This window comes from Engystomops pustulosus, chromosome 4 (genome assembly GCF_040894005.1).
Source record: "Engystomops pustulosus chromosome 4, aEngPut4.maternal, whole genome shotgun sequence".
Taxonomy (NCBI): Eukaryota; Metazoa; Chordata; class Amphibia; order Anura; family Leptodactylidae; genus Engystomops; species Engystomops pustulosus.
Window position 1 is genome coordinate 24,364,039 of NC_092414.1, and position 9,348 is coordinate 24,373,386.

At 42.5% G+C, this 9,348-nt stretch overlaps 1 long non-coding RNA gene across 1 annotated transcript; it reads right to left on the bottom strand.

The window, feature by feature from the left end:
• Positions 1–548: 548 nt before the first annotated feature.
• Positions 549–8,884, bottom strand: LOC140126278 (uncharacterized). Its single transcript, XR_011854791.1, has 4 exons — positions 8,799–8,884; positions 3,552–3,608; positions 1,856–1,985; positions 549–751 (listed from the first exon to the last, which is right to left on the bottom strand). It is a non-coding gene; the product is annotated as an uncharacterized lncRNA (long non-coding RNA).
• Positions 8,885–9,348: the final 464 nt, after the last annotated feature.

Here is a 9,348-nt window from a genome sequence, read left to right on the forward strand (position 1 = left end):
GCCAGGCAGTAGGCCTGAGGCACTAGAAGCTCGTGGGATTTGTGGATGTGACGGCACTGAAAGTGTGCTGCTCACTCTCTCTAGACTCTGCTGAGACAGACAGACAAAGACCATGTGCTCTCACCCAGCAGGGGTTTTTTATACTCTACCAGTATATTGTTAAACATTGTTATACCTTCTACTTTTTGTTTCTTTCATGACCCAGTGTGGTGGCATCATGCAGAAAATCAACTTTGAATTGAGATGTAAATTGGTTGTATAAAGTCAAGGAAGCGGAGATTTTCAACACTGAAGTCATGGTGGGGGGCTCTGAACCCTCCTCCTCTGTGATTGACATCATGCATCAGGCTTCAGGAGATCTGGTTGGTGATATCTCTGGATGCAGGACCATCAATTACAGTGAAGGAGGCTTTCTGAGGAAGAGAGAGCTGGACTTCCGTGTTAAAATCTCCGCCTCCTTGACTTATGGGTATGTTCAGTACAAATTCCTCTACATATGGCTCTTGTCTACTAAAAGAATCCAGTTTTGACAAAGAATACAGTACATCCTAGTTTTATATGTGTTTTTATTATAAATATAAAACAGGGTCATTAACAGAACAAAAAGTATACAAACAAAATAAATCATCAGTGAAAATGATAACATGTTCATAACATAACATTATCATACCAATTATAATGGTAAGGTGCTGGGTTATTACAATGTGGAGCTCCTGTTCTTGGTACAGCAACAAGTCATCAGGGTTTTAACCTGAGAACAGAGAAAAGACTTCAGTATGTAAGTCACAGCCTAAGGGATACAGCAAGGGACCTGCACAGTAGACTGGATAGCCAGTATAAAGATAGCCCAAGAACATGCCAGCTCATTCCATAGACAGCCCCCAAAGTCCACAGTCAGCCCCCTAGTCCACAGTCAGCTCCCCTCCAGTCCATAGTTGCCCTCCCCTCAGTCTAAAGTGGCCCTCCACCCAGTCCACAGTCATCCACCCCAGTTCGTAGCCAATTCCCTCCTTTAATGAAATGTCCACAGTAGATGCCCCCTTTAATTAAATTTTAGCCCCAGGTTCATTTTTAATGAAATGTCCACCCAAGATTCCCTTTTAGTGAAATGTCAACCCCAGATGCCCCCTTTTAATGAAATGTCAAGCCCAGATGCCCCCTTTAATGAAATGTCCACAGCAGATGCCCCCTGTAATTAAATGTCCACCCCAGACTCCCCCTTTTAATGAAATGTCCACAGCAGATGCCCCCCTGTAATTAAAAGTCCACCTTAGATGCCCACTGTGATGAAATGTCCACCCCAGATGCCCCCCTTTAATGAAATGTCCACAGCAGATGCCCCATGTAATGAAATATCCACCCCAGATGCCCCCCTTTAATGAAATGTCCACAGCAGATGCCCCCTTTTAGTGAAATGTCTCCCCCATCATTAATGTAATGTCCACAGCAGAGGCCCCCCTGTACTGAAATGTCCAACCCAGATGTCCCCTTTTAGTGAAAAGTCCACCCCATCGTTAAAGTAATGTCCACAGCAGGGCCCTCTTGAATAAAAAATTTATACTCACCTTTCGGTTTTTTCTTGCTTGCCCCGCGGTTCCATTTTCTCCTCTTCCGGCCATGACATCACCACATCATAGTGTATGAGCCCAGGCCGGAGGAGGAGAAGAGGAAAGGTGAGTATAGATTTTTTCTTCAAGAGGGCCCTGCGGTGGACATCACATTAATGATGGGGGAGATTTATGTAGCGGGGGGAATCTTGGGTGGACATTTCATTAATGGGGACATCTGGGTTGGACATATCAGTAAACACATATGTTTGCTCCTTTTTTTTATCCCTCTGAGGCAGGGCACTTACCTCTTGCGACTGTTAGCTTTCCGCATCTTCTTTTCTGCCGGTTTTCCAGCCTCTGCTTTTCCATCAGTTGCATTTTTAATGTCAGGATTATTGTTTACATTCTTTACGTGTTGTCCTCCTTTTACAAACCCTGAAATCGTAACAAAATTTGAAGAGTTTCAGTGATCAGTGAGAGGCCTCTCCACCACCCCATCCCCAGAGGAGTTGTGCATATGTGCAGCACAGAAGGAAGCCTCTACGTGTGCATCTGTGGTCAGACTCTACGGTACCGGCCGTCCATCGGGCTGTGGGAGCTAAAGTTACACCCCTGGGTGCACTAAGGTGTTCATTAGCTTACATAGTAAAGTTCCCTACACACAACTGTATGGGGCCCATCTATGGCACCCAGTCATGATGTGGAGAGCACACAGAAGCACACGCCAGAATACAGCGACGACTGTTTCCCTTTCATTGGAGAGGGGAGGAGTGAGGGGTGCTCACTCCTCCTCCCTCCTCCGCCCCCCAGCCCAGGCAAATACATGGTCATGTGCATGAAGCTTAAGGCCAAACAATGTGCAATGTACTAGTAGGAATATGACCTGTTCGACAATTTGCGACGCAGTCAGTCAGAGGATGTACAGCTCCATGAACGAGCCCACGGAGAGTGACAGGGCCACGAGTTAGCTGCATGCCTCCATGGATTCTACTCCTCCCTATCCTCCATGGAGGTTTGCTGTGATTTCATGTGATCAGATACATACACGGGGTAGATGATGCGCATGTAACTGGGTAAAGGACCTTACATGACATTAAGTGTTGAATGTTGAGAAGAGGCATGGGACATAGGGAGGAGTAGATGGGAGAGGCCGTCTAGTTGTATTTGCGCCATTTTTTTGTGGGCTCATTTTTTCACGTCTTTAACTGTGTGCTCCAAATGATACGTCTCCTTTATTCTTTGGCTCTGTATGATCACGGGGATACCAAATATATACAGGTTTTAAGGTGTTTTAATACATTTATAAAAAAAAAAGAAAGAAAAAAAATTAGTTTTGCCATTTTCTTGCACCAATAACTTTCTCAGAAAATCTGGGCGCTGTTTTTATTTATGATTTTTTAATTAATTCATTAATTAATTTTTATATCAGTTCTAGGGAAAAGGGGTGATTTGAACTTTTAGGTTGTTTTTTTTTTACCCTTTTTTACTGTATTTATAGATCTCATAGGATACTTTAATCCTATGAAATCAGATCGCTGCTGACATCGACTGTCTAATTGCAGTATTGGAGGCGATCTGTCACAGGCAGTTTCAAATCTCTCTTTATGACACGTCTTCGAATCTCGTACAGACTCCAGGCTGTCATAGAAACGCATCTTCGCTCCGTGATTATGTTATGGGGAACGACAATCATATGCGTGAGTGGCATTTTAAAGGTTAACACCTGCGAAAGGCTAACACCAATCGTGGGTGTTACCATTGGGTGTTTGCTGCACAATGCAGCAAACACCAGGTATGTATAAAGAGGAATCACCGTGTGAGTCCTCTTCAGACATCCTTAACAGGTCCATGATGTACAGATACATCATGGAGGGTTAAGAGGTTAAAAATGGCACTGGGGTGGCACAATAGTATGGATTTTCCAAAATGTGAAATATTTTTAAAAATTTTATGTATAGCAATTGTTTTAAGTTATAGTTCCTCAACAATGATTTTACTTACACTTCTGAGTTACAGTCTGCAACATTGTTCTAATATTCCAGAACCAACACTTGTGTCCTACAGCAGAAAGAAGAAATGTGAAAACTTGTCAACAAGCGTTACCATGGGTGACTGAACAACAAATATCACAGGCTGAGATACATGTTCTAAATCAATGTAACCGTAATCCAAATTGGGATCCGGTGGAAATCTCGGAAATCTATCACCATATGTCGGAATCCACTGGTTCTATAATGTCCGTGGTCATGCAGAACAGAGTCATAGCTAAAGTTCGGGTACTAAAATCCGGTCATTTACAGCCAATATTAAGACCCCATTATTCATCATTATTTACAGATCTGGATTTTTAACCCTTCCAAATTTCAATGAAGGAAATACTGTAAAACGAATGATTTGAAACCAGTTTTTCCAAGACCAATAGTGCAGGTGATAATAGTAAACTTTGTAATATACTTAAAGTATAAATCTTCTGTGTCCTATTTTTTTGTTCCCCTCTTTTCCTGAGAGCGAGGAGAGTTTCTGAAAGCCATACACAGCGACAGATAAGGGGAGGAGGCTAAAGCTTGAATCCTTACATACCTGGAGGTTATTTTATTTGATAGTTTATCTCCATAAGCAATTTATCTCTGTAATTTATCTCTGTAAGCTATTGATTAAGGAAGGAGCTAAAGGGGTTAAAAGGGGGAAGGAGCTAAAGGAGCTTTCCATGGGGAACCCCCTAAGGGGACATAGTGGGGGTTGATCCTGCATGGCTTTCAGACACGCACTCATCCAGAATTTATGGGGGTGGCATGGGACTGGCTTCTGCCAATATGAAACCTCCTCTGATCAGGGGACAACAAAATAAGTTAAATTCCCTGGTAAAGAGAAGTGATGTCCTGTGGTTTGAGGATGCTGCGCCATGGCTAGAGACCCACCCCCACCCCGGTAAACTTTAAGTATCGGACACAAGAAGCGGAAGCCGTAGCATCTTGAGTGTTCTTTTTTTTTTTATAATTCCCACTGCGGCCCACTAGGGGTTTTTCAGTTCCACACAAAAATCAACCATCAAAATCAAGCATAAAAAAACAGCGGCAGTAACTCTGATCCAGGTACCATGACGTTTCACCCTCCCCCCTGCTCCAACAGTACTTCCCCCTCACTCTGCCTCACTACGCTAGAGGAAGGAGAAAGTGCTTCTACATCCTGTGAAGTTACAGCATGGAGGGGCTCTGCTAACACCCCTCAACATCACTTCTGGCTCATTTGCATAATTTTAAAGGTTGATTTTTGGAAGGAAGGAGGCCATTGATAACAAATAAGAGGAGATTGCCACAGTCACGGTGTCCGGATCTATGAGTGAGTGTCCCTGGTTCATCGTGATGGATTTCCTTTAAGTCGCCTTTAACAACTTCCCCTTATCGGTCAGCTGCCTATGAGGGCGAACTTTTTCAGACACAGTGATAAGAGTGATAACAATGTCTATGTGTTCCATTCATTTTTAACTTTATCCCCTCAGGTCCTGCACTGGACATAACACAGAGAAACAGATTTTCCTGGAGTGCCCCTTTAAGACCAGGTTTGTTTCTCCAAGGAGTGTTCCGATTCTCCTCCTCTGTAAGGTCGGAGGACATTCCTCTCCATGCTTGTTTTCAAAGCAATCTAGAATTATCAGATTTTGGCTATTTATTTGTACTTTTTTTGCATCTATAAAATAATTATATTTCTTGGCAGTTGCAAAGGGAATCTTGAGCTTTATGATGGTAATAACTTCTTTAACCCTGAGTCATCCCACATCAGAAGGTGAATGTGCCAATGGACCTTGTGCTCCTTGTGGATAAAGAAATGAACCTTCAGACTCACTCAGCCACAATTATCAGTGCTCCGCGTCCTCTGTGTAAATGGTCGAAAGAGAATGGAGTGGAACGGTGGCTTAGTGGTTAGCATTACAGACTTGCAGCGCTGAGGTCCCAGGTCAACATCTGCAAAGAGTTTGTATGTTCTCTGTGTGTTTGTGTGGGCTTCCTCCGACTCCTCCAGTTTCCACCCACAATCCAAAACATACTGGTAGCAAGCTCTGTGCAGTGCTGCGTAATCTGTGTGCGCTATATGCATAAAGGAGTTATTATGATGATGATTATTATTATTATTAATATAATGCACTGAAGCTTGTGGTCAATCCCATGATGCATCAAAATGCTCATTTTATTTAAAGGTAATATTCCATCAAAATCAAGGGACTCCTACTCTTCTAATAATCTTCTAATTGTAATCCATGGCCTCCTACCTACTAAAATCAGCTTTTAAAATTATGCTAATGAGTTCCAAGGGTTCCTGGGTTGTTGCCAGAGCCACTTCATGCTGTAGAATCACAGGCTGTTACACTGTTGAGGAGCACTTCCCCCTTTGCACCTAGATTACAGCAGGCAAAGGGACAGGGTAAGCACTGAAGGAACAGGGATAAAGGGGAGAGAAATTGTAACAGCTTGTGAAGATGCAACACGGAGGGGCTCTGGTAACAACTTGACTCATTAACATAATTTTAAAGGTTGATTTTAGAAGGAAGGAGGCCATGGATAACGAATATAAGAAGAGTATCACAGTCACAGTGCCTGGATCTATGAGTAAGTGTTCCTGGTTTATCATGATGGATTTTGATGCTAGATTTCCTTTAATATGGAAATGAATAGATTTTACCTACATGGTGTTGGCTTTATACCAGGTAGATGATGCCAGGAACGGTGCATAAGAGCATTGAGCTGTGCCAAAGTTTATTTACAAAGGAGTCTGCTGCAGGCAACTTGAACAAATATTTTTTGGCTTTTTTTTTAGCTTAAAGGAATTGTACCAAGTTAGATTGTTACCCCCTATCAACAAAATAGGGGCTAACGATCTGACGTCTGGGGGTGCATCTGCTATGATCACCATTGATAACCAAAATGGTGATACATATTTAAATGAAGTACGTCAAGCATGTGTTCTGGTGCTCCATTCAATACTACCGGTATAAGGGCATCCAAAACAAAGCAGTGGACTATCTTTGGCATTCTCATTGACAGTGAAAGAGAATGCTGGAAATACCTTAGTGCTATGGGATTCCTACACCTCCCACCAATCACAAGAATCTTAACAAAGTGGTAGGTCGTTCATGCTTACTGCTGCCCCTTTCAAAACTACAAAAACACCTGAAATTGGCAAGGACACACCTATCTTAGAAACTCTCTTGGCTATTTCCGCTAATCCCATTCAGTGTTCATATGCTCCCAAATTATCCGGATGCTTGACCTTCCTGTTCAGTACAGAGAATGGGATGCCCAATCTCATGATTGGTGGTAGTCCCAGCAGTTGGACCCTCACTGATCAGATTGTTGTCCCTTATCCTCATAGTTATTCCCACAGTGGAAAACAAATCAACTTGGTATGTAATGGCTCGCAGGACGGGACATTACAAACTTATACACTCCAGTTGGAGTGGTGAGATAATAAAGTCTGGCCAACTCTATTAAGTTAAGGTAGGTAATTTTATCTATTGTGAGTGCACCAATCTCTTTTCCTATGCTACCATGTAGTGACTACGTGTGATATTGCAGCTAAATGTGATCTGCTTGTGAAACAAGGGTTAATGTTTCTAATGTTTACACTAAAATGTAACACCAAGTTTATCTTTTTATGCAGCAAGGTGAACTATTGGTTGGTGAACCCAGCATACCTTGCAATGAGCTACTGCTAAAGTTTATATAAGGAAGCTTCTTGCAAGACTCTGGTTCTTCAGCTTTCTGGTAGTCTTGCAAATGAGTCCAGATATGCAACCTGCAGCTGTCGTCTCCCTTAGGGTACATTCACAGCATGCTCTATCTTTTTGCGGTGTGGCACCGTATCTGCGCCGTGCCGCTATTGCCATCTATGGGGACGTATATGCGGCCGCATGTACGTCCCTGCAGACGGCCATGTGAATGTGCCCTTAGAGGGATACCCTCCTCCAGACCAGCTGCTTTGTGTGCCTATACTCCATGAGCCTGCACCAATTTGCTGCCTAAGCAGCCTAAGTTAATCTCCCATCCCAAGCAATAAGACCAGGGCTGTGATCAATACTCATACTGCAAACCCAACCAAAAGCTACCTCGTGAAACCGTGCAGGAAGGACCTTCTACCCCAGCCTGTTACCCGTTGCGGCATTGGAAGTCCATTGAATAAAGAGACTGTGAGTTATATGTTCATCAACCCTGTGATCCACATGTGATCCCTGGCTTCCACTAACATCACTGGCCTCCTCTTCACCATCTACCAATGGAATGCCTCCAATACACTTACATTGGGAGTGCCCCGGGGGCACATTGCGGCCTCCCCCTCTTCTTACATCCCCTTGCTGGTTCTGGCCGGGATGAAGGAGACCTGTAGACCTGGACGAAGCCATCCATGACACAACTCTGGAGCATCAAGTCAGCCCTTCACGTACCAAGGAAATCCAGCTGCCCCAACACCAAAGGTCAGGCCCCGGTGGGTGGACGTTACAGATACAACCCCTTTGAAGAAAGGGAAACTTGGACATTGTCCTTCCCCATGTGGACCTCCAGCCCCTGCTGTATATAGTGACCGAGAAAAGCAGGAGATGGAGATGGGTGGAAGAAGCTCACATGTAGACAACAACCTCTGACATCTGAACCCTCCAGTGCTCATAAAAAATGTGAAATGGCTTAAATTCTTTAGTTTGAAAACATGGATTGAGGGGATTTTTATATAAAGATATTTCTTGTCGTGTCATGAAGAACAACATTCCACCTTTTTTTTTTTTTACTTTTTCCTAGAAATGTATTGCCTTCTACATGCACATTAGTTATGATACTTAAAATGACAGCAACTGATACCTCACGTGTCTAAGCACCTGTCAATCATTGTGCGATCCGTAAAATAAAAAAGTTACACGGTGGAGATTAAAACAAATTGCACTGCGTCTTAATATCCGCACGGGAAAAATGTATATAGAAGTTTTTCAAAACCTCATGTATTAAGCATCGGATTTTCCTTGCCAGAAATCAGCATTTAATATGCATTGGGTGCAGGTGCAAAAAGCTAAATACATAAAAAACTAACTAAAACAAATTTTTTGTCTTTCCATATGTCTATAATTATTTACTGATTGACGTCTTTATATAATTAACATCAGACAAAGTAAAACTACTACTAAAGAGTAAATGCAAATCCCAAAACACTAGTAATAAGAATATACTAGACAAGTTTGGACTGTACATGGAGGGAAGTCAGTGTTACCTGAGTATAAGCCTGGGGTTGTCCTGTGCTGGCAGATCTGGCAGTCCGTCTGTCTCTGATGGATTACGGTTCATATAAAACGACTGAGGAGGAAATGGGTTGTCCACAAGGTGTGGTCAGGTTAATACTTTACATGAAATAACATCCCCCACATTCTACCGAGTACATATCACATAATTTATCTCTACTGAGTGGTTTGCTTAGTACTTGTCAAGGAACCAAAATCATTCTGCCAAATTCCCTTTAACTTTATCTCAAGTAAATATTCCCATCGGCGAAATGAAACAAATTGTTATTGTGTAACTCATTGTACGTACGTACGTTTATCTTCATTTCCTAAGAAGTTGCTACATTACTAATAGGTGACCATACACATGAAATTTATGCTTGTTGTCACCTTTTTGGTTGGCTCAATTAACTTAGATACAGTCCCAGAAAAAAAGCATATTACAAAAATGCAGCATTAGAATGAAACCTGGTACATAAATACAGCATCAGAACTAAGCTTGATACATAAATACAGCATCAGAATCAAGCTTGGTACATAAAT